This window comes from Anolis carolinensis, chromosome 5, assembly GCF_035594765.1.
Source record: "Anolis carolinensis isolate JA03-04 chromosome 5, rAnoCar3.1.pri, whole genome shotgun sequence".
Lineage (NCBI taxonomy): Eukaryota > Metazoa > Chordata > Lepidosauria > Squamata > Dactyloidae > Anolis > Anolis carolinensis.
In genome coordinates, this window is record NC_085845.1 from 110,474,851 (window position 1) to 110,500,443 (window position 25,593).

At 41.9% G+C, this 25,593-nt stretch overlaps 1 protein-coding gene across 5 annotated transcripts in view; it reads left to right on the forward strand.

The window, feature by feature from the left end:
* Positions 1–25,593, forward strand: part of LOC100557693 (cytosolic beta-glucosidase) — a 138,724-nt gene that overhangs the window by 24,271 nt on the left and 88,860 nt on the right. For 2 of the 5 annotated variants that reach the window (XM_008111286.3, XM_008111287.3), the window contains exon 2: positions 24,889–24,978. The exons of the other annotated variants lie outside the window; for them this stretch is intronic. The gene's annotated coding sequence lies outside the window, so the exon portion shown is untranslated. The remainder of the gene's footprint in view (positions 1–24,888; positions 24,979–25,593) is intronic. 5 annotated transcript variants of the gene reach the window in all.

Genomic DNA, 25,593 nt, shown 5'->3' on the forward strand with positions numbered 1-25,593 from the left:
GATGGCCATCTGTCGGGGGTGCTTTGAATGCGATTTCCTGCTTCTTAGCAGGGGGTTGGACTAGATGGCCCATGTGGTCTCTTCCAACTCTACTATTCTATGATTCTATGATTCTATGATTCTATTGTAAACAAGTCATTACACTCACATATTCCTGTTTATCCATGCTGCACTTCCCGACAATGCACAACATGCTTGCCTGCCAATACTTGCTTGTCAATGAACTTGCATTTTGTATGTTTATTTGGCTGATAAAGTATTCATTACGACTTTAATCTTATGGCCCCATCTACACTGACCATTTGATGCAGGTCAAAGTTAACTTGGAATTTCAAATTAATGATATATATCATCATCATCATCATTTAATTACTTATTAATTGCCCTCCATCCATGATGCTCTAGGCGATTTACAAGATAATATATATATATATGTCCTGCTCACTTCAAAGGATCAGTCTGAACGCAGATCAGAGATGGCTGCTCTCAAATCCAATCTTTATTGAAGAACACATGACTTTGGAAAAGTCAGGAATGACCCAATGTTTACATACAACTATTTTTATAACTTTTGATGCTACGTAACACCACACGTAAATATCATCATCAAGTCCCACCCCCAATATCACATTACTACCATTTTCACACACTAGACCAATTATAATTGTTTATACTTTCGGCCCCAAGTTCCCAGGCATATTCTATCTTCTTCTGCCAGGTGCTCCTGGGATTGTTTATGTTATGACTCCCAGTTACAGGGCTGAATTACCAAAGCCCTGTAACTGGGTTCCATGACATATATATATATATATATATATATATATATATATATATATATATAAATAAAATTTATGAGTGAAATAAATCAATATTGGAAATAATGTTGCTTGTTCTTGCTGGTTGGGGGGCAGTAAAACCGATCAGACGAATGTACAATAAATAGAAAGTGGTCTAGGTTGAGAATGTTATTTTAGCAACAGTTAATATAAAAAGGCTAAATAAAGAAGCACCACATGTCAGCAAACAGACCTCAATATTTGGCACACTGCCATCAATAGAACAGCTTGTATCACCTATAGCGTATTGCATTTCTGCTGAGATTCTTTTATAGCACTCAGTGTATTAAATATAAAAATAGTATTTGACCTAGACCTTGAGGAAATGCATGCATGTGATTAGTATTTGTCCCGTATGTTTTTACTGCACCGGGAATTACTAGGCTATGCAATTTTTGTAGGGCTGGGATAAGTTTGGATAAGGGCAAGATGTATCAACAGGCAAATTCAGTCCTAATTTACTCTCCCTTGTCCCTGCAAAATCCTTCTTGCAATAAAATAATATTATGGTTTCGAGCATATGTCTTTAAATTTACCATTTCTGCTAGTACACATAAGAGAAAATAATTTCAGACTGTTTCCTTATCCACCCAGGCACCCTCTATGTGTATTGCACTGCAATGCCAACCCTGTTGGATGGGGATGATGCATATTAGTCCAAAGCAGCTGAAGGGTGCCAGGTTGTGGATGATTGCTTCAGTGCACTGAATGGGATATATATGTTATCTATGTTATCTATGTCCCAAAAAACTTGTTGTGTGTCTTCAAGTTGTTTTTAACTTATGGCGACCCAAAGATGAACTTTGCAAAATTTATTCTATGTCTCTTTGCCTTTTTCTGAAGCTGGGACAGTGTGAGTTGCCCAAGGTCATCCAGTAGGTTTCTGTGGCCAAACAGAAATTCCAACCATGGTTTCCAGAGACATAGCTCAACATTCAAACCCCTATACCATTCTGGTTGTCCTCAGAAAATTATAACTGGGCTATAAAGCCAAGTACTTCCTCCTCCATATGTTATTTTGTTTCCCATTTAACTGTAAGCCGCAGTTTGCTTCACAATGTCTGTCAAAACAGAATCGGGCAGTGAGCACTGCAATTTCTTAAAACAACTAATTATAAGATAACTTTGATGTTTTGTTTCAATGTAATGTAATGTAACAATGTGACATGGTGGCTAAAAAAGCCAATGGCATTATTTGCCTCCATAAATAGGAGTATAGTGTCCCCAGATGTTTTTGACCTTCAACTCCCAGAAATCCTAACAGCTGGTAAACTGGCTGGGATTTCTGGGAGTTGTAGGCCAAAACATCTGGGGACCCCCGGTTGATCTAGATCAGGGGTCCCCAAACTAAGGCCCGGGGGCCAGATGCGGCCCTCCAAGATCATTTACCTGGCCCTGGCCCTCATTTATAATACAATATTTTTATATCAGTTTTAATAATATAATATATAATAATATTATCATTTTATACAATATAATACTAATAATAAGACCATATAGAGTAGAGTCTCACTTATCCAAGCCTCGCTTATCCAAGCCTCTGGATAATCCAAGCCATTTTTGTAGTCAATGTTTTCAATATATCGTGATATTTTGGTGCTAAAGTCGTAAATACAGCAATTACAACATAACATTACTGCGTATTGAACTACTTTTTCTGTCAAATTTGTTGTATAACATGATGTTTCAGTGCTTAATTTATAAAATCATAACCTAATTTGATGTTTAATAGGCTTTTCCTTAATCCCTCCTTATTATCCAAGATATTCGCTTATCCAAGCTTCTGCTGGCCCGTTTAGCTTGGATAAGTGAGACTCTACTGTAATAATATTAATTATATGTTATATATTACATATAATATTACAGTTTAGTGGTATAGTTCAATATAGTAATATATAATGCTAATATTGTGCTATGCTAATAATATAATATATTGTATGTACATACAGCTGCTCTGAGTTCCCTTCGGGGCAAGAAGGGTGGGATGTAAATGTAGTAAATAAATGTAGTAAATGAATAAATAAATAATTTTGGACTTAGGCTCACCAAAAGTCTGAAATGACTTGAAGGCACACAACAACAACAACCCTAATTAACCTGACTATGTCATTGGCCAGAAGTAGGCCCACACTTCCTATTGAAATCCTGATACGTTTATGTTGGTTAAAATTATTTTCATTTTTAAATATTGTATTGGTCTTTCATTGTTATTGTTGTTGTTTTGCACCACAAATAAGATATGTGCAGTGTGCATAGGAATTTGTTCGTTTTTTTTCTTCAAATGATAATTCGGCCCCTTAACAGTCTGAAGGACTGTGGATCGGCCCTCTGCTTTAAAAGTTTGAGGACCCTTGATCTAGATCCAGGGAAGTCTTGCTATCCCTCTATTCTGCCTTGGTCAGACCACACCTGGAATATTATGTCCAATTCTGGACAGCACAATTGAAGGGAGATGTTGACAAGCTGGAATGTGTCCAGAGGAGGGTGACTAAAATGATCAAAAGTCTGGACAACAAGCCCTATGAGGAGCGGCTTAAAAAGCTGGGCATGTTTAGCCTGCAAAGTAAAGGCTGAGAGGAGACATGATGAGGGCCATGTATAAATATGTGAGGGGAAGTCATCAGGAGCAGGGAGCAAGCTTGTTTTCTGCTGCCCTAAAGACTAGGACACGGAACAATGGCTTCAAACTTCAGGAAAGGAGGTTCCACCTTGAACATTAGGAAGAACTTCCTAACTGTGAGAACTGTTCGGCAGTGGAACTCTCTGCCCTGGAGTAGGATGGAGGCTCCTTCTTTAGAGGCTTTTAAACAGAGACTGGTGGCTATCTGTCAGGGGTGCTTTGAATGCATATTCCTGCTTCTTAGCAGGGGATTGGACTGGATGGCACACGAGGTCTCTTCCAATTCTATGAGTCTATGAAACTACTGCTTTTAATTGTACAAACAAAAAGTATGAAACACCAAGATACGTATGAAGGGTCTGCAGATAGTTACCAGTGCAAACTGAAGCTTTCTTCATTTCTCAGGAACATAGAAAGTGCTCAGTTATTTCTGTGGCATGCAGAAGGAGCTGTCTGCTTATGTTAATGTTGAGGGCAAAATCAGAATTTTAAACAACCTTTTATATTTGTCTTAAGTGATTGAAAGACCACCCACTATGTTCAAATTGCTAAGCGTGCAACAAGCAGGCTATATCTACAGGCTTCCCTGCCTCGGGCCTCTTAACCACATTATGTAAGAGCCCTATTCTGCATTTCGTACTTGAGGAATTGGGCATGGCTTGCATGCAGGAATATAGTTAGGTGAGGGAGCAAAATGAGCTCATTCACCCCCTCCCTAAGTAATCTACCCCCAAATGAAATTTTCCTCCAGATCCCACATTTCTAGCATTGCAGTAATTTAAAATTTCATTTTAGCATTTGGAAATACAGTTTACGCATCCAGAGAAAAGGAGCAAGCATAGTTATCAATGGAATGCAAACATGGCAAATGTTTTTGGTGTGAATGATTATCAAGGTCTGGTTTTCAGTCATGTTACATTTTGAGGACTATAGAAAGATTTCACTGGGGGGAGCAGAATTCTGGTTGGGGGGGCAATATCTTAATTTTGTCTCCTTACCACCGAGCTATACCTTGGTTGTATGTGACCTCATCTTGGTGAAGCCTGGCTACCTCATCCTCTGTTGAATTTCCTCTTCTTTAAAATCAGATAAATGGGAGAGTGCAGCAACAGTGAAAATGCATGCTCAGAAGCTTCCTGAAGTATGCTTCCTCATTTGTTGTTGTTGTTGTTGTTGTTTTAATTGTTGTTTATTCATTCAGTCGCTTCTGACTCTTCATGATCTCATGGATCAGCCCAGGCCAGAGCTTCCTGTTGGCCATCGCCATCTCCAGCTCCTTCAAGGTCAAGCCAGTCACTTCAGGGATACCATCTTGCCCTTGGTCGGCCCCTCTTCCTTTTTCCTTCCATTTTCCTCAGCATCATGATCTTCTCCAAGCTTTCCTGTCTTCTCATTATGTGGCCAAGGCACTTTGCCTCTAATATCCTTCCCTCCAGTGAGTAGCTGGGCATTATTTCCTGGAGTATGAACTGATTGGATCTTCTTGCGGTCCAAGGCACTCTCAGAATTTTCCTCCAACCACAGTTCAAAAGCGTCTATCTTCCCTCACTCAGCCTTCCTTATGGTCCAGCTCTCGCATCCATAGGTTTCTATGGGGAATACCATTACTTTAACTATGCAGACCTTCGTTGCCAGTGTGATGTCTCTAATGTATGTTTCCTCATACATTTATTTAAATGAAAATTGATAAATTTGCAAATTCCATGCTGACAAATTCAACAACATGACGGGATTAATGTGACCCAAGCTTTCTTGGAAGTTGCCGAGTGCTGCAAGGATGTAATGGCTAACACTCCATTTGGACTGGTTGGCTTCAGGTTCAAATTTAGTGGTAAATGTGAGGCACTTGGATTCCCAGTGCTGAAGAGTATCTCTTTGGTCTTTTGATTCCCAGAGATTAAGGTACAGAAAGCACTAAGACTTCTATAAGTATTGTCTCTTATCACTATGCGAAACTACAAACTGTGGTTAAGGCTTTGCAAGCCATAATTGGAAACCAACTTAAAGCCATAGTTTGAAAGGTATTTTATATTGAATTTTGATATACAGTACTTGCTTTCCTACATAAGTCTAAGCTTCTACATGCCCCTGGCATACTAATGATTTCTTTGCTGTTAGTGCAAGCAGTTTTAGTAAATTAACGTTTCTGCTCTTTTTGGATAATTGAATGAAGAAGAGATGTCAGATGAATTTCACTCAATATATCAAGAGCTATCTGTTAATTAAGATGGTGTGATTAAACTGAAGCAGCAAAAAATTGGGGCCAATGACAAGAGAGAACATGCTCTTTAGGCTGAAAATAAGGTCTGGGAAGTCATTTCTTGAGGGAGGTTTCATCTTTTGAAATGTTTCTCTATCAAATAGGCTTGATCTTCTGCCTTGAACTTTCTCATCAGAAGGAAGATCCTTGAGTTCAATGAGACTTATTCCCAAATATATATGTATAGGATTGCAGTCCTAAACATATTAATGTTATAAGTATATGGAGCTTAAAACTGTTTTAAAACATATTTATTTGTCTGGGAATTTCCAACGGTTAAAATGATAACGTGTCCTTAAGGAGATTGATATATGTTAGAAAAGTAAAAGGTCTTGATCCGTACCTTCTTCAACTCACCTAAACACTTAAGAGTAGGTCCTTTTCTTCTCTTGCCAGTTTTGAGAAGCATGCAGGTTGAGTAAGGTTTTAAGCAACCTTACTCAACTTGGTGCCCTTTGATTATTAGAGTTGAAGAGAAGACCAAACCAAGGAATGCTCATAGAGCTACTATTACTCTTGTATTTTTCCCCCATTTTCAGACATCTTATAAAACTATGCAGTTTTTGAAGAGGTCTCATTTCAGGGGAAAGTGTCCAGCAGCAGGAGTGGAGGGAAGATCTCTTTGGGCCACTGCTGTATGACATCAGGAGAGAAGCATCCAAGAATCTGATAAGCTGTTTCCTTGGTTGCTTCCTTCCACTTCTCCAGGACACACTGGAGGCAGGAACTGAAGGCTCTCAAACTCCTTTCCTGATTCCGCTGTGCCCACTATATATGACAATGAGAGATAAGTCTCCTTTGGAGACTGTGATAGTGAGCATTCCCCATTATCTGACCAGTGTGGATGACAGCATTGTCTCCTCCTCCAGGTAAACAATGGGTTAATAATGTGTTGGGTTATATTACATTTTTTTTGGAGTCAGCATCACAGAGGACTTAGAGCAGGTTCCCAACCTTTTTTTGACCAGGGACCACTTGAACAGGGACCACTCTCCAACATTAATACCAAAAGGGTTACTAATCGATTTTTGGTAATCTTTAGTTCGGTTTCGTTATTTGGGGTGCTGATCAAGAAAATTGCATTGGATAAACTACATCAGCTTTAGTTTTTGATACCGAATATATGTCATCCAGTAGTCACCATCTGCTCACCTAGAGGAAACCATATTTAATAATGATGTAGTCTACCCAATGAAATTTTCTGAATTAGCACCCCAAATAACCCCAGGAATAGGCCTAAAAATGAAGACACAGAGGCGTCCCCGCTGCTAGGTGGCACATGGAACAGCTCTGCTCACGGGGAGGGAGGAGGAGGAAAAGCAGCATTCAGGAGGCTTGTTGTCGCACCTTTCATTGGTAATCAGCCTCTCTCCTCCTGACATCTCCATTGCCCCAGCACTGTAAGCATTTTGTGAGACCAGTCGCTCTCATTGCAATAGTGTAGTAACAGAACATATTTCAGTTCCAGGGGAATATTGGTGGTCCATGGACCACAGGTTGGGAACCACTAATTTATAGGGACCGTGGGAGACAATTGTCCAGTGAGGATCACTAGTGGAAAACCTTTTAGATAGATCCAATTAAGACATTAAAATTAATGTCCTGGCAGCTAATTGGGGAGAGACACACAAAGAGAGACAAAGTACAGGGATGTCTGACCTAAAGAGCTGGGTTGAGGCTGGATGAAACATCCTCAGCTTTTGGTGGCTTTAACCTCACCTAAATTGTTTTGTAACTTTGAAACTTCTCCTACTTGTTCCTGAAGGAAGCAGCCTTCAAGTAAGAGATAATATAGATTGTGTTGTCAAAGGCTTTCATGGCCGGGATCACAGGGTTGTTGTATGTTTTTCGGGCTGTATGGCCATGTTCCAGAAATATTCTCTCCTGACGTTTCACCCACGTCTATGGCAGGTATCCTCAGAGGTTGTGAGGTATGGAGAAAACTAAGCAAAGAGGTAAATATATATCTGTGGAAAGTCTAGGGTGAGAGAGGTCAGTGTGAATGTTGTAGTTAATCGCCTAAATTAGCATTGAAAAGTTTATCTGCTGTCTTCTTCCTGCCTCTGGGGCATCCTTTGTTTAGAGTCGTTAACTGCCCTTGGTTGATTAATGTCTGGAAATCCTCTGTTTTCAGAGTGTTGCTTTTTATTTACTGTTCTGATTTTTGAGTTTTTTTTTAAATACTGGTAGCCAGATTTTGTTCATTTTCATGGTTCCCTCCTTTCTGTTGAAGTTGTCCTCATGCTTGTGAATTTCAATGACTTCTCTATGTAGTCTGACATGATAGTTGTTGGAGTGGTCTGCATATAAGATGCAGATTCTACTTCAAAAGGGATGGCAGCTACAAAATGCATAAAGAGATTTTATGTAGCTCATGTGATGTTCTTTGGAATACATGGGAAGATGTTAAGTAGGATCTCTGCCAGTGACAGGCAATACAGGATTTCTTCTGCTCTTTAGTTATCTTGTGTTTTATAGATTGTATGTCTCACCTTAACGGAGGATTGGACAGATTTCTTTTTGAGCCAAAGTATTTTCTAAATACTGTCTATGGAGGATGGGGGGTTTTCAACAATATACAATAGGGAGGATTTTCTTAAATTATCAGAAGTGCAGAGATTTCTATTTCTGCACCACCAAATATGTAGAGGATTTGAACTCACTACTTCTGTCAAATACTGCAACCAATGCTTATTATTAGAGTTATTAGAGTTATTTTGCAGTATGGGACAAAAATGAAAACTGAAATATGGTTAGAACATTCATTTCCTTCTGGATATTCTCAGCTCGTAAGAACAGAGACAGATCTTATAACTAAGTGCTTAGCTCATAAAAACTTTTCACATATAACTTAATCGGTTTCAAGCTTGATTCAAGCTGTTAATTTAAAACTAAATCTGGGTTGTTGTGAGTTTTCCAGGCTGTATGGCCATGTTCCAGAAGCATTCTCTACTGACATTTTGCCCACATCTATGGCAGGCATCCTCAGAGGTTGTGAGGTATATTGAAAACTAAGCAAGGAAGGTTTATATATTTGTGGAAGGTCTGGGGTAGGCGAAAGAACTCTAGTCTGTTGGAGGCCAGTGTGTATGTTGTAATTAATCACCTTGATTAGCATTAATGGCCTTGCCAGCTACAAGGCCTGACTTCTTCCTGCCTGGTGAAATCCTTCGTTGGGAGGTGTTAGCTGGCCCTGGCTGGAATTCTTCTGTTTTCAGAGTGTTTCTTTATTTACTTTGTGATTTTAGAGGGTTTTAAAAAAAATACTGGTAGCCATATTTTGTTTATTTTCATTGTTTCCTCCTTTCTATTGAAATTGTCCACATTCTTGTGGATTTCAATGGCTTCTCTGTGTAGTCTGAAATGATAGTTATTAGAGTGGTCCAGCATTTCTGTGTTCTCAGATAATATACTGTGTCCAGGTTGGTTTATCAAATGCTCTGCTATCACTGACTTCTCTGGTTGAGTTAGTCTGCAGTGCCTTTCATGTTCCTTGATCTGTGTCTGGGAAATGCTGTGTTTGGTGGTCCCTATGTAGACTTGTCCACAGTTGCATGGTATGTGGTAGACTCCTACAGAGGTGAGAGGATACATCTTGTCCTTTGCTGAACGTAGCATTTGTTGGATTTTCTTAGTGGATCTGTAGATAGTTTCTAGGTTGTGTTTCTTCTTCAGCTTACCTATGTGATCAGTAGTTCCTTTGATGTATGGCAAGAACACTTTTCCCTGGTCGGGATCTTTGTCTTTCCTCTCATATCTTGTTCTTGGCCTTGCAGCTCTTCTGATGTCTGTGGTGGAGTATCCATTGGCATGTAGAGCTCCACCACAGAATTGATTCCGGCCATGAAAGCCTTCGACAACACATAAAATTAAATCCCCCCTTTGTGGTGAGGCTTAGTTAACACAAAACATTGACCTAGTGAAACAATTCCCACAGTTGAACTCATGGTCTTAGGCTGAGAAAACAGGAATTTCTGGGTAGTACATCCCTAGTGTTGGGGACTTTTCTTTCTTTCTTTCTTTCTTTCTTTCTTTCTTTCTTTCTTTCTTTCTTTCTTTCTTTCTTTCCAACATTTTAACCCTGCTTTTCTCACCCGACGGGACTCAAGGCAGCTTACAAAACTGGCAAAATTCAATGCCCAAACACATTCAATAAAAATCAACAACACAATTAAACATTGTACAAAGCTTAAAAACATCTGTGTTTCAAAGTTTGGGTTTCCTTAACTTTTTCTTGAGAGGTGGGTGGTCATAATTTGTGTAATTAACCCAGAAACAAAGTTCAGATTGGTGATGCTTTAACCAATCATATTTTCAACAAGAGAATGAACTAACTACAAAGAACTAAAGCGCTTACTTGACAATTTTGAAATTGCACTTCTGAAGAATTCCTCCATTTTCTTCATGCAAATACTATTCAAATAATTTCTCCAGCAATTAAAGAGCATTAGGTAGGCCCTCTGTTAAGATAAATTTACCTTTTAAAAGTGTATTCTATCACTGTTTAAAAGTAAAGCCCTAGAGCAAAATGCACGCTGTTGCCAACAGCTTTAGTTAAAGCTAAAATTAGCCATGCTGATTAAATGGATTTTGCATAACCTTAACCATTAATCCTGCCTATTGGTTTTTTCCCCTTTGCTTTGAAAATCCTAGAGCACCAATAACACAAGATGTCTTGGTAAGTCACTTTTGAGTGCTATTTCAGTAAGAATAACAATGCTGTACAGCTATTAATATTGACACCACTCTTTCAGTGACCACTTTCTGTATGTTCTTGCCAACAATATTCTGAATGCTGTAGTGAAAATAGACTGATATGCCAATCAGATTGAATTTTATTAAAATCATACAGATAAAAAGTGATATAAATGTAATGGTTTAGGCTCTAGTATTTTTAAGATTCTAACTATATTTTTAGTGGTGGACCTGTGACTTGAAACTGAGGGATGTCAAATAGTTGAAAAGGAGCAGAGAAATGGTACAATAGTTAGTAGCATGTAGAAAGAGTTACTCAGTTACCTCTTCAACCTCACTGTTTTCTCCCCCAAGATGTAGGAACTGTGTATCTACCGTACAGATACAACTAAGAGAAAGCACAGGGGACACAATGGAAAAATGTAAATTCTGTCCAGTTTTAGTTGTGAAGGATTCTCAAGGCCTTTCTCTCTGCAAAGCTGAAATCTGGGGACTGAAGGAAAATCTTTTGCTACACTCCCAAGAAGACACCAGAGGAAGGGAATTTGAAGAAAAAGAAACAAGGAGATGGAAAAATAAAGCACATTGCCCAAACATCATTCTTCCAAGAATTTTTGCATTGGATTTTACCACAAATATATCCATCCACATGCTTCTTCAAAGCGCAGGGATGTCCTAGGCAGCACATGGGACCTTGATCTGAGGAACTGTGTCAGCTGTGTTTTGTAAACATGGACTCATTTTGCATTCACCCATGTTTTTTTCCTATTCACTCCCCGATGAACTGCAACCAGAAATTGCTGAATGAAGCACATTTTTAATAAGGTATTATAATTATCAGCCTCATGTTCTAATATTTGAATATGTTAAACAAGTAGATTAAAAGAGGTGTGCCTTATAGGAATATGCTCCAGAGTGGTTGTGTCTAGCAAGTTTATTATTGTGTTGTCGAAGGCTTTCATGGCTGGAATCACTGGGTTGCTGTGAGTTTTTCAGGCTGTATGGCCACTTTCTAGCAGCATTCTCTCCTGGCATTTTGCCTGCATCTGTGGCTGACATCTTCAGAGGTCTGTTCGAGGTGAGGCAAGTGGAGTGTGTGAAATGTCCTGGGTGGAAGAAAGAACCCTAGTCTGTTTACGGCAAGTGTCAATGTTTCAATTATCAAGCTTGAATAGCATTGAGTAGCCATGAAGCTGCAAAAATCAATCAGTGAGGGAATCTATATAGATGTATTGTCGAAGGCTTTCATGGCTGGGATCACAGGGTTGTTGTGAGTTCCGGGCAGTATAGCCATGTTCCAGAAGTATTATCTCCTGACCTTTCACCCACATCTATGGCAGGCATCCTCAGCGGTTGTGAGGTATATAGGAGTCTAACGTATACCGTGCAGCTGTGGACAAGTGTACATAGGGACCACCAAATGCAGCACCCAGACACGAATCACAGAACATAAAAGGCCCTGCAGACTATCTCAACCAGAGAAGTCAGCTATAGCAGAGCTCTTCATGAACCAACCTGGACATGAAATGTTATTTGGGAACACAGAAATTCTAGACTACTCTGACATACAGCCTGAAAAACTCATAACCCCAAGTTTATTCTTGATGGCATATCTGGGTTTATTGCTGTGTGATGGGTAAAACAACCAAAAGAAACTGAGGAAATTTTTGGGGAGGGGGGGAGCAAAGGAGCATCTTTTCTATCAGGAAAGGTTAATGTGCTTGTGGCTTTTTAGTTTAGGAGGAGAAAAGTCAAGTCATTGGGTTGTGATGATAAAGCTTTATAGATCATTAACACGACTTAACACTAAAATGTCAGCTTTAGAGGTGGAAGTGACCCCAGACGGCTTTAAAGCAGAATTGGATAGATTTATTAAAGGCCCTTAGCCTTGGAATCAGATCTTGGAAAGGCTACTTTTTACACCCACACTTTTCAGAATTACCCAGTCAGTTTAGAAATCATGCCTGGTCATGATGAGATATATAGTCTTAATAAGTAATATTTCCAAGCTCCAACCTTTATCCTTTACAAATAGATGGAAGTTTCAGGTTTACAGTTCTCAGAAGCAGAGTTGTTGGTGGTTTCTTTCTTGATGAAGTAAAGTTACAAAGGCTCAACGCATAACATGCAGCTCTGTTCTTTCTTTTATTTAGAAAGACTGTGGGTTTCCATCATAGACTGAATCGACAACATGGGAAGGGGAATTATAATCCATTGTATTCCAGATAAAGTTCCCTCTGCAATTCCCAACCCCTACCACATATCGAATAGCAATAGTTAAAACAAAACAACACAGCTCCATGAGTAGAAGATACTTTGGAACCTGGCGTTGAAGTTTAGCCTGTGTTACCTGATTGCAATAGGGATGATGTTCTTGACAGGCTTGCCTTAGAGCCAGAGACTTCTGCAGAACAGAGACCAGAGCCTCAAGGCCAAATTCCTGAAAGGGGACACTTTTTTGAGGGAGATTCTCAGATACAGATGCAGCTGCAGAGGGCAATTAGCGGGCAGATAGGAGATGAGATTTTTGTAAACAGAAAGAGAATTCCCAGCTTCTTCATCAATCAGTTCGTCTCTGAGAAAAAAGAGAAGATAAATTATCTGCTGAGAAAGTGAAACAAAATGTCTTTTTCTCAGGGAAGGAGGTTTATTAAGGCAAAGGGAAAAGCTTGTTACTTCATTGAGTCAACATTGGTGCTTCTAATCAGTTATGCCTATTCATGCTCTGAGTTTCCGATATGGATTTTGATTCATGGTTCCTGTCATGCCAAGCTTTGCTCTTTGAACCCAAGTGTATTCTTTCCTGGTTCTAGTTTACCAAATTCATGCCTTGTCTTTTGGGATTCGCTTTGCCTTGTGTTTTTGGATTTTACAACCTTGTACCTTGTGATTTATTCCTGTACCTTGGAAGTGGTGGACTATTGCTGATGTTTTGAAGAAACCTTTCGAGACTTTACCTTTTAATCCTTTTTATTGCTTGGTTTTTATGTATGTTCTTATGTATCTTCTTCAATAAACTGCTTGCTGATATATTCAGTTGGTGTGGTGTCTTATGGTCAGAGAGGTGTAGCTCTGGGATACAACACTTGGGTTTTTTCAAAAATGCATAGTTCACTGCCATGTGTAAGTATGTGATGATGCTTTCCATGGAGTCTTGGCTGGAGAAGGAAGGTTTAAATCACCCCTGCTTGTCTGCTGCAATCTTGATTTATTCACGTGTACCTGCAGGGAAGAAGTTGAGAGCTGCAGTCCCAATTATGGATTTCTAGTAGCTTTAAAAGTTTACATTTAAGGTGAAGCAAGCATTACCAATCTACATGTTCTTCTCCAAGTTTAAATCCTGACTCTTATCCACTTGCTTGCTTATCTTTCTTTGATGGTTACCGTTACAGCCGCAGAGGGAAGATCTCCCAGCTTTCTTCTTTCTGGTGACAATTGATGACCCACCAGCAAGGCAAAACAGAGAAGGTGTATAAAATAAGCAGGCAATCTCATGAGTGGGAGACCTTTGGAAGCTTCTGGGAAATTGGAGAAAATTAGACTCCAATAGTGTGTCACGACCCAGGCTGCAGAGCACCAATAACCATACACAGAGGCCAGAATCTAACTAATATCTTTATTGAAGGAATATATAAAGTTAATAAAAGCAAGTGTATGAAATAGTCCAGAAATAGACCTTTCAGGAAAGGTCAAAATTAGTCCAAAGAAACAATGTCCAATATGAAATATTAAGGTCCAAAGTTGTAATCCAATAACCGAAACACTCACTTTGCCAGGCAAAGTGAGGGGAGATGACAAGGTCTTTTAATCCGTGAAACTTGAGCGAGGCTAGGAAGTAACTTGATTCTTGGGAAAACGAGGCTTGATTCAAGGCAACAAGGAAACAAGGAACAAGAACAAGATCCGTGGTAATTTCTTGGCAAAATCCGGGAAACAAGACGAGGCTGAGTCTTAGAAAGCAAGGCAGGATTCGTGGAGTAAACAAAGCTGGGAACGAAGGCTTGGCGACAGGAACGGAGGCTTGGAAGCGGAGTAGCTGTCCACACACGCTACTCCGGTTGCTGACGAATTGACTCCGCAAGATCCCTTTGTGGGTAAAACACCTAAATAGGGTCCCGTTTTCCCGCCCAAGAGCAGTTCTCTGGAGAACCAGAAACGAAAGCTATTTTCTGAGTCCAGATGCATGACTCCCTAAAGTTTCCCATGGGAAGCAGGCTTAATCAGCTGAATGCTTAGCAGCTATCCTAGCACTCCTGCGAGACGCCTGATCGACTCCTCTCTGTTGTTTACAAAAATCATGGCGAGAAAACGTAGGAGATTTAGGCTCAGGGCTTGTTTGACAGACTTCTGGAAGACAAATCTCTTGCAGGTGCAAGGTTTCCAAATCTGGCTGGGAAAGTTCCAATTCTGACTGAAACGGCGAAAAACCCAAGTTTTCCTCTTCATCTGGCACCACAGTGCCAGGAATGGGACTACATTGCCCATGGGTCATCACACTATCCCCCCCCCTCAAGCCCCCTCTCAAAAATGGGCTCTCTCCCCGAGGTGCGGGACCGCGGCTTAGCAGGGTAGTTCTGATGGAAGCGGCGGGCTAAATCGGGGGCATGGACTGCGGAAGCGTCTACCCAAGAGCGTTCTTCGGGGCCAAAACCCGCCCAGTCAATGAGATATTGCAGGCGGCGGCGGTGAAAGCGAGAATCCAAAATGTCCTGAACCTCGAATTATTCCTCCCCATCCACTAAAACAGGAGTGGGGGCCGGCCGGTCTGCATCAGGGCGCACACCATCCGCCGGAAGGAGCAGGGAGCGATGAAATACTGGATGAATGCGCATAGAGCGTGGAAGTTGGAGTTTGAAAGTCACGGGGTTAAGTTGCGCCACCACTGGATAGGGACCAATGAAACGGGCATCTAACTTCCGGCAAGGGCGATGGGAGGGCAAAAAGCGAGTGGACAGAAGAACCCGGTCTCCTACCTTGATTTCGGGGCCCGGCTGGCGATGTTTGTCCGCGTGACGTTTATAGTCCTCCTTGGCTTGGTCTAGTTGCTGGAGCAAGAGTTGTTGCACCGCTGTGAGTTCCTGCAGCCAGTCCTCTGCTGCGGGAACTTCTGAGGTTTCAATGACAGGGGGAAAGAAACGTGGATGGAAGCCGTAGTTTGCAAAGAACGGGGTTTCTTTAGTAGAAGCCTGGACCCCATTGTTGTAGGCAAACTCTGACAGCGATAACAGGGAAACCCAATTGTCCTGCTGGTAGTTCACATAACAGCGAAGGTATTGTTCCAAAGTGGCATTGGTGCGCTCAGTTTGCCCATCTGTTTGGGGATGATGAGCCGAAGATAAACGAGAGTCTATGCCCAATAGTTTTTGTAGTGCTTTCCAGAAACGAGAGGTGAATTGGGACCCACGGTCTGTGACCAAACTCTTGGGCAACCCATGCAATCTGAAAACATGTTGGAGGAATAGATCTGCAGTCTCTTTGGCCGTGGGAAGGCCATCACAGGGAATGAAATGGGCTAACTTGGTGAAAAGGTCCACCACCACTAGGATCGTGGTGAATCCACAGGAAGGTGGTAGATCAGTGATAAAATCCGCAGAGATTATTTCCCATGGGTGGGATGGGGTAGGGAGGGGATGCAGAAGCCCTGAGGGCTTTTCCCTTCTTGTCTTGGAGCGCTGGCATACTGGGCAGGTGTTGACATATTTTTCCACATCCTTGCGGATCTTGGGCCACCAGAAATCTCTTAGGATCAAATGCATGGTTTTAAATAGTCCGAAATGCCCTGCTGGCTTGCAGTCATGACACAGACGAAGTGCTTTTTCCCTGCCCGGTCCTGGGGGGATGTAAACATGATTTCTATAGCAAAGTAGCCCATCCTTAAGCGAAAAGGGAAAATGTAGTCCTTGGCGAAGTTGGTCCTGTGCCCAGGCATCTGCTTGCTGACTAGCCCTGATTTCCTGAGCACAAAGGGGCCCTGGAGTAGAGGGAGTTGATTCAATGGGAGTGGATTTGGTGTTTCCCACTGTGAGCGTGGCAAAGTTCTCGGGTTGTAGCAGCTGGGACTCCAAGGTCTCCTTGCGCCCTGCAGTGTATTCCGGTTTCCGTGACAGAGCATCTGCTTGCTTGGTCTGGGCTGGGGTTACATAATGAATTTGGAAGTTAAAACGTTCAAAGAATAAAGCCCAGCGTTGTTGCCTCTGATTTAGCTTGCGGGCAGTTCTTAGATGCTCTAGATTCCGATGATCAGTATGGACTTCAATGGGAAATTTGGCCCCTTCTAGCCAATGTCTCCAAGTTTCAAAGGCTGCCTTTATGGCCAATAGTTCCTTTTCCCAAATGGTGTAATTTCTCTCTGGTGCGGTCAATTGACGGGAATAAAAGGCACAAGGATGAAGATGATCTCCCACTGGTTGTAGGAGTACAGCCCCGATTGCCACATCGGAGGCGTCCGCCTGCACAACAAAAGGGGTTTCAGGATCTGGATGCTGAAGGATTGGCTGGGACGTGAATAATTTCTTTAGTTGCTGGAACCCTTTCTCTGCTTGATCTGTCCAGCGGAAAGGCTGTTTCCCACGGATGCAGCTGGTGATTGGGTCAGACCAGCGAGCAAAGTCTGGAATGAACTTGCGGTAGTAGTTCGCGAACCCCAAGAATCGTTGCACCTCTTTCTTGTTGGTTGGCGCCCGCCATTCCAATACTGCTGAAACCTTTGCCGGGTCCATGGAGAGCCCTAGTGGCGAGACGCGGTACCCCAGGAAATCTACCTCTTGTAGATCAAAAGCGCATTTTTCCAGCTTGGCATAAAGTCCATGATCCCGCAATCGTTGTAACACCATTCTGACGTGGTTCTCATGTTCTGATTGTGATCTAGAAAACACCAAAAAATCGTCCAGGTAGATGATCAAGAACCGATCTAGATAATCCTGAAAGATGTCATTGACAAAATGCTGGAACGTTGCGGGAGCTCCACATAAACCATAATTCATAACTCGGGACTCGAATAATCCGAATTTAGTCTGGAAGGCGGTCTTCCACTCGTCCCCTTCTCTGATGCGAACTAGATTATAAGCCCCCCGAAGATCCAGCTTGGTGTAGACCTTGGCTCCTCGAAGTCGGTCTAGTAGGTCCGAGATCAAGGGCAGGGGATAGCTGTTCCGCTTAGTGATATTGTTCAATGCTCTATAGTCCACCACCAAGCGTAAGTCCCCTGACTTCTTTTTCACAAACATCACTGGGGAAGCGGCTGGGGATTGAGAGGGTCTGATGAATCCCTTGCGAAGGTTTGACTCTATGAACTCCCTGAGAGCTTCTTGCTCCGGTTCAGTCAGGGAGTAGAGATGTCCTCGCGGGATCGGGGCCCCCTCCACCAAGTCAATGGCACAGTCATAAGGTCTATGTGGGGGTAATCTCTCGGCTTCTTTTTCATTGAATACATCCCAATATTCTGAGTACTTCTTGGGCAAGGTGATAATGGGTTCAGTGTCTGTGGCATGGCAGACCTTGGCTACAAGGCAATGGTTTTGACAATATTTTGAAGCAAACTGCAGTTCTCTGTTGGACCAGGAGATGCTTGGGTCGTGAAGTGTCAGCCATGGAATTCCCAAAATCACAGGGAAATGGGGAACCTCGGTAACAAAGAAGGAAATCTCTTCCATATGTTCCCTTATCCACATTCTGGTGGGTTCCGACCACTGGCTTACGGGACCCGTCTTGAGGGGGCGGCCATCGATGGCTTGCACCACATGGGCGTTCTTGAAGTCATGATATTGTAATCCCAGAGAGTCGGCATACTCTCTATCAATGAAATTGTTTGTGGCTCCTGAGTCTATCATGGCATGGACCATGACGGGCCCTTTTTTTGCTGACCACAAGGTGACCACTAGAAGAAATAGGACCCCGGTTGGCGGCTCTTGAGTGGGTTTTTTGACCGGGTTGGCGAGCCTCTCTACGCCCGGTCGCTGGCTTCCCCCGCCGGCTGTGCGCCAGCCGCCTCAGACGCCTTCGTCTCCGTGGAGGACGCCGCCGCCAGACGGGCGGCGGGCTTCCCCTTGGCTGGGCACTCTCTGGCGAATTGGCCCCCGTTTCCGCAGTACCAACAGAGATTTAGGCGTTGGCGGCGGGCCTTCTCGGCGGCATCTAATCTGGGACGCACATTGCCCAACTGCATCGGCACCTCCTCGCTCCCTCTGGGGTATGGGGCTGGTGGCGGGGGTCTCCATACTGGACGCGGCTGGACGCCGGTGGGAGCGGGAGGTTTCACCCCAGCTCTACCGCTCTGGCCTCGGACCCATTGTTTTCTGTTGGCAAGCATGACTTCAGCTCGTAAACATTGATCAATGAGTGCTTCAAGAGAGTGGGGAGGATCCACCTTGGAGATTTCTTCCAGCATCTCAATGTTGAGACCCTCCCGAAATTGTCCTCTGAGGGCTACATCGTTCCAGCCGGTGTTGTGGGCCAGCACTCGGAACTCGGCTATGTACTGGGACAAGGGTCTGTCCCCTTGGGAGAGGCGCCGGAGTTTGTGGCCGGCTGCCTCCAAATTGTCCTCGATTCCCCAGGTCGCCTTAAGGTGGTCCAAGAAATGTTGCGCTGACCTTAGATGTGGGGAGACTTGGTCGAACAGTGCCGTCGCCCAGTTGGCCGCTGGCCCGTCCAAGAGACTGTAAATCCACGCCACCTTGATGTCTTCTTGGGGAAACTCGGCAGCACGGGCCTCTAGATAAGCCTGGCATTGGCGACGGAAAACATGAACCTTAGAAGCTTCTCCAGAAAACTTGGTTGGCAACGCCATGGCCGGGAGACGGATTCCGCGCTCCTTCAAACCCCTTATTTCCCCATCCTGCGCATTGAGCTTGTCACGGATGCGGTCCACTTCGTCCTTGTCGATGGTGTAGCTAAGTGGCTGGCCACCCGGCACGGTTCCGGTAGACATACTGGCCTAGGTTAATTGGTGCTTAGGGTGGCGGAGTCAAACTGTCACGACCCAGGCTGCAGAGCACCAATAACCATACACAGAGGCCAGAATCTAACTAATATCTTTATTGAAGGAATATATAAAGTTAATAAAAGCAAGTGTATGAAATAGTCCAGAAATAGACCTTTCAGGAAAGGTCAAAATTAGTCCAAAGAAACAATGTCCAATATGAAATATTAAGGTCCAAAGTTGTAATCCAATAACCGAAACACTCACTTTGCCAGGCAAAGTGAGGGGAGATGACAAGGTCTTTTAATCCGTGAAACTTGAGCGAGGCTAGGAAGTAACTTGATTCTTGGGAAAACGAGGCTTGATTCAAGGCAACAAGGAAACAAGGAACAAGAACAAGATCCGTGGTAATTTCTTGGCAAAATCCGGGAAACAAGACGAGGCTGAGTCTTAGAAAGCAAGGCAGGATTCGTGGAGTAAACAAAGCTGGGAACGAAGGCTTGGCGACAGGAACGGAGGCTTGGAAGCGGAGTAGCTGTCCACACACGCTACTCCGGTTGCTGACGAATTGACTCCGCAAGATCCCTTTGTGGGTAAAACACCTAAATAGGGTCCCGTTTTCCCGCCCAAGAGCAGTTCTCTGGAGAACCAGAAACGAAAGCTATTTTCTGAGTCCAGATGCATGACTCCCTAAAGTTTCCCATGGGAAGCAGGCTTAATCAGCTGAATGCTTAGCAGCTATCCTAGCACTCCTGCGAGACGCCTGATCGACTCCTCTCTGTTGTTTACAAAAATCATGGCGAGAAAACGTAGGAGATTTAGGCTCAGGGCTTGTTTGACAGACTTCTGGAAGACAAATCTCTTGCAGGTGCAAGGTTTCCAAATCTGGCTGGGAAAGTTCCAATTCTGACTGAAACGGCGAAAAACCCAAGTTTTCCTCTTCATCTGGCACCACAGTGCCAGGAATGGGACTACATTGCCCATGGGTCATCACATAGTGGAAGAGGATAGGAATTGATTTAATCTGGAGTAATGTATGTGTGAGACAGAAAGAGATGGTTGTGAGAGAGTGTTTGTATATGTGGCTCAGTTTGTTCCAGGCCTATCCCTAGAATAAGCTATGGGGGTATCATTCATGAAATAGAGCACATCAATTCAGGATAAGTGAGAGTATGGGAAGAAAGGACGTGCTATACTGATCAAGAAGTTCAAGAAATGGACTAAAATGAGTGAGAAGAATTAGTGATGTATGGTTTGAGCTGGTTATCTCAATTAGAGTTGATTAAAGACATCCATTATATACCTTTCTATCAAGATAAGACCTATTTGTATGTTATGAGTGATTTAATCTCAAATTATTCTTGGTTTTACATTTGATCTCTCAAAGAAGCAATTGTGTTCTTGCAGTTTTTTTTTTAAAACCAGAGCGACACAAGTCAGCACTTCTTAAAGCAACACACTTCAAAACCAACAGCCCAAACCACACTGCTGGAGAGCTTGCTTATTTCTGATTCTCCACCCTACCAAATCTCTGGAATAATTGCATATGGATTTGAGGGATTAACTGGTCTTTCAGCTCCTTTCCCTAGGTTCCTTTTAGAAACGTGTCAAATGTTAAGCTATTATAGAGAGACAATTATTATAGATCCCTACCACTCTAGTTTTGCCCTCCAGAATACTTGAAGAAATCAATTAGTAAGAAAATTATTAATTAATTGAGCACTTAGTGTTCTGACTTTTTTTATATCAATTAGCGCTTTTGCCCTTCATGTTCAAAGCGTTACTTCATTAATTGTTTTAAACATCACTTTATCAGCAGTGAACCCAAATGAGCTGACAGTTGTGTTTTGCACATATATTTGTACACAAAGTTGATCAATACAACTCGCTTGAATCCTTCAGCATCATTGATCATGTCATGTTCTGCTGAATAATTGGCTGGTAAAATTGGGTTTTTAGAAACAAATAATTCAGCGGTTCATGGGTCAATTCAGTAAGAAATTGAACTTGGTTGAAACAGAAGGTTTTCTAAATTTTTCCATTATGGCTTAAAATATTACTCTTAAAAATGTAATGTCTCTGGGAGCCATGTTTTTGCATCTGCAAAGTATCAGATCTTCACTGTGTGCATTGTTTAAAATGTTGTAGTGGACTGCAGGAATAAACAGTGAACCACTGATTGTGCAATGCAATATCTTCTGACAATTTTGTATTAATTACTCTCGACGTAATGAGTTAAACCCTTGTGCTGACAGGACTGCTCACCGAAAGGTCGGCGGTTCAAATCCGGGGAGCAGGTTGAGCTCTCATCTGTCGGCTCCAGCTTCCCATGCGGAGACATGAGAGAAGCCTCCCATAGGATGATAAAACATCCAGGCGTCTCCTGGGCAATGTCCTTGCAGATGGCCAATTTTCTTACACCAGAAGTGACTTGCAGTTTCTCAAGTCGCTCCTGATACAAAAAGTAACCAACCCCAAAATATATGATGATGATGCTCAATCATCTGATCGTGATTCTGCATAATACTACAAGACACCCAATATATAAAAGTACAGTTAGCTGCCCTTGGTACATCTCTTTAAATTCTGGAAATAAACAAAGAAAGCACAACTTTCAAAGAGAGAAGCAAGAGCCTAACAAAATACTGGTTGGGATCAAGGTGATAGACCCCCATTGAGGCATTCAGAAAAGGATTATACCTCTCTCTATGAGCTTGTTGGAGCTCAAAAATCTTGGAAGAGGTCCTTTCCTTGGTCACATTTCATGTCGGGTTTGTTTGGTGAGAAGAAAGGAGACAGTCTTCTTGATGGTTGGTCCCAGTTTTCAAGATCATATGCATTTCTGACCCTACTGTGATTGTTGGCAGTAATACATCCTTCTTCAGTCAAGAACTCAATGACTACTCTTTGTTCTCAATTCATATCCATGGCTATGCAACATTCTGAAATTATGTCAGTCATGCAGTAAGAATGACTCTATCTAGAGTGGTGTAATGGCATCATATTTGGATTAATAGTTTTAGATAAAATGGGAAACAGGCTTTTTTTTCAGTATGACTCTCTTAGTTCTCATGCACATGATGAAGCTACATTGTGACCAGAGACTTTGACGAGACAAAACTCTATAAACAGCAGCTGGGAATGCAGAAATGGAGAACGTAGGTTATTTGTATGCCTATACTGTACATCATATATGTTTTACGACTATTAAACATAGTTGAATGCCTACATAGGAATTTTGTTATTTTCTAGTGTGTTTTCCACCTGTTAGGCTCCAGTTGTCTTTTAGAATTGTTGGTGATGGTTTTAGGACTTTCCCCCCTTCTTGAGGATTCCAAATCATCAGCATCATAAAGTCCTAAATTAGCCTACACAACTTCAGAGAGCAGGGAAATCTCAGAGGGAAATGAATGAATAAATGATTAAATATAATTAATCTCCTTACACATACTACTCCTTCCTGACTTTGTATAAGGAAGTTCTAGCCTATTAAAGATAAGAAGCTAGTTCTGAATTCCTGAAATGCTTGGTTTCTGTGTAGCAATTTTTATATGGAAGTGAAGCCATGTATGCAATTTCCCCTCAATGGTCTGAAGGAGTACAGCTCAGGAAAAGTTTGACTACCTAACTATCATTTTGAATCAGTCAGTGCAGAGCTATGTGCTTATTCATTCAGACATAACACATGAACATGATTGTATAGGACCCAGGATTATATAGAGGTTGTCTTCTGTTATTCTCATAATCTGGTCATAATAAGGTTCTGGAAATGAGTTTTGGCTTACATTTCCCTCAAGGATTAAGACTGAAACTCTGTTCTTTGTGTGCCAAGAACTTATTCATATCAAATACATTTGTTTCCGCTGCTCTATAGAGGAACACCTTACATTAAGAGTAGTTTCCCTTACTTCACGGTTTTCATTTTCAGCTACATTATGCACATGTTTGTACACTGACTTGTTTTAAAATTAATTTTGTGTATTTCGTCTGCTCAGTTTCATTATTTAGAGCTGAATGCTTTGAAATATACATAGTATACATAATATAAGCATGCCAGAGCCTGTTTATTTTACTTACTGGGACAGGCTCACATTGTGAGCAATGTTGAAGATATTATGCAGTTAATGATACAGTTTGATTTTAAACTATGGACTACACAGGGGGGAAAAAACACTACTAAGCTATCTGGAATTATATGTTCAGGCCTCAGAATGCTGCATTACTGTCATGTGTTCATCACCCAAAGGTATCTTCTGAGGAGAAGAACATGTTTCTTGTACCACTCCCAGTTTCAGGCATGCCATCTAGCATGGCCTACTGACATTGTCTAGCATTAGCCTAGTCATCTTACTCCAAGTATTCCATAGGATGCAGCCATAACAATTCAAGGCTTTTGAAATTGTATAATAGTTGTGTAAAATCACTATTTCTGATTTCTATAGGTTGTTATGGAAGATGGCACTGTAAAGAAAGTTTACTGGAAAAAATCAACTCATTTGAAATGTCATTCTGCAGTTACTAAAAATACAAATAAATGGATCTTAAACTAAGGGCTCATCTAGGAGCTTCTGCAGCAAAATGGAGGGTGGCCAGATGCTGCTCCCTCAAAATGGGGGAGGAAGCACTACAAATGGCAAAAACCACAGGGTTTTCAGGTGTGGGAATATACCAGTTCTGAGCCGAAAATCCACATCTTCAAATGTCTATATGTCCCTGCAAACACTGGATTTTTAATCTGGGTTTGTTCCCGGGTTTTAGATGTTTGTTCCCGATTGGTCAGCTCCTAAAAAGAAGGTGACAGTTGAGTAGAAGGCGAAAACTTTGTTCTGGGAAGAGGAACTTCGTCCTTCACCTGTTTAATGAAGTTTGTGGCAGAAAAACAAAGTTTGTGGGGTAGAAGAAGTACTTTCACAGTAAGTACACAATGAAAAAGGAACAGACACCTTCAAACAAGGAGCAGCAATCTGTTGTTCCATGCCATAAGCACACAACCAAATCTGCCTGGACAGATGGCCAGGCAGGCAGGCTCTAAAAAGTGTCAATAATGCCAAAGTTCTGTTCCTGGCTTGAAAGTGTGTGTTCCTGATTGATTGTGTAGTGCTGACTTGGAAAAATGTGGTCCTACCCATTAACCTTGTTTGCAGAAACTTCATTAAATGTGTGGATCACAAAGTTTCTCTGGCCGGGACAAAGTTGTCACCCTGTAGACAACATTGTTCATTCTTTCACAATAAGAGCAATCAGGATCAGACATTTTAAACCCCGGAACAGCACCCTGTTGTTCCACAACTACATGACCAAATTTGTCTGCACAGATGGCCAGGCAGCAAGGTCATAAAGGCGTTGTTCTGCTCCTGGCTTGAAAGTGCATGTTCCTGTTTGATTGTTTAGTGCTGACTTGGACAGAAGTGGTCATATCCCACAAACCTTATTTGTATGCCAGAAACTTCTTTAAACATATTGAATGCACAGTTTCTCAGGCCAGAACAAAGAACAGAATTTTTGCAATGATTCGCATATCTGCATCTTGAGTTTTTAAAAAAAAAAAAAAATTCAGAAGTTTCCAGCGGATGTCCTGTAAAGCCTCTAAATCTCGCAACAAAGCACCAAGTGTGGACGACAGAGGCAGAAATCCTGGGACCAACAGGTCTGTATGGATCTTTTCTGAAGTTCCAGGATTTTTTGCCCCTTACTAAAACCCGCAATTTAGTGCTGTCTGGAAGCGCCCCCAGATAATCAGGGCTGAACACTCACTATAAGCTAAAATGACAATTCCACTGAGGTTATTTCTGACACATGAGATGATGTGACTCACTGGAAAATACGATAATACTTGGGAAATGGAAAGGTAGTGGGGAAAAGTGAGAGAGTATGTTACAGGTGGGTTAATTTAATAAAAGAAGCAGTGTCCCTGGCCTGAATGGGGCAGCTGATGACTAGGGATCTTAGAGGACTCTCATTTTTAGGGTTGCCATAAGCTGATGTCAACATGATGTCAAAAAATAACACGTGAAACTCATATAGGTAATGATTGATAATGTGAAAATCTATACAGAAAGGTTACCCTGAAATTGTGCTAATAATACATAGAGACACTACTCTGCTTGTTATGATTTTATTTACATATATTTACTTGTTTGCCTGTGCTGTTTACCTGTCTTTATGTACTTCCAAAAGTTTCTATTAATATAGTAATCTGTGGCAAATTCATAAAATTACAGTCTATCTGCCAAGCCATCTTTCAAAGTCAGGCAGCTCATGC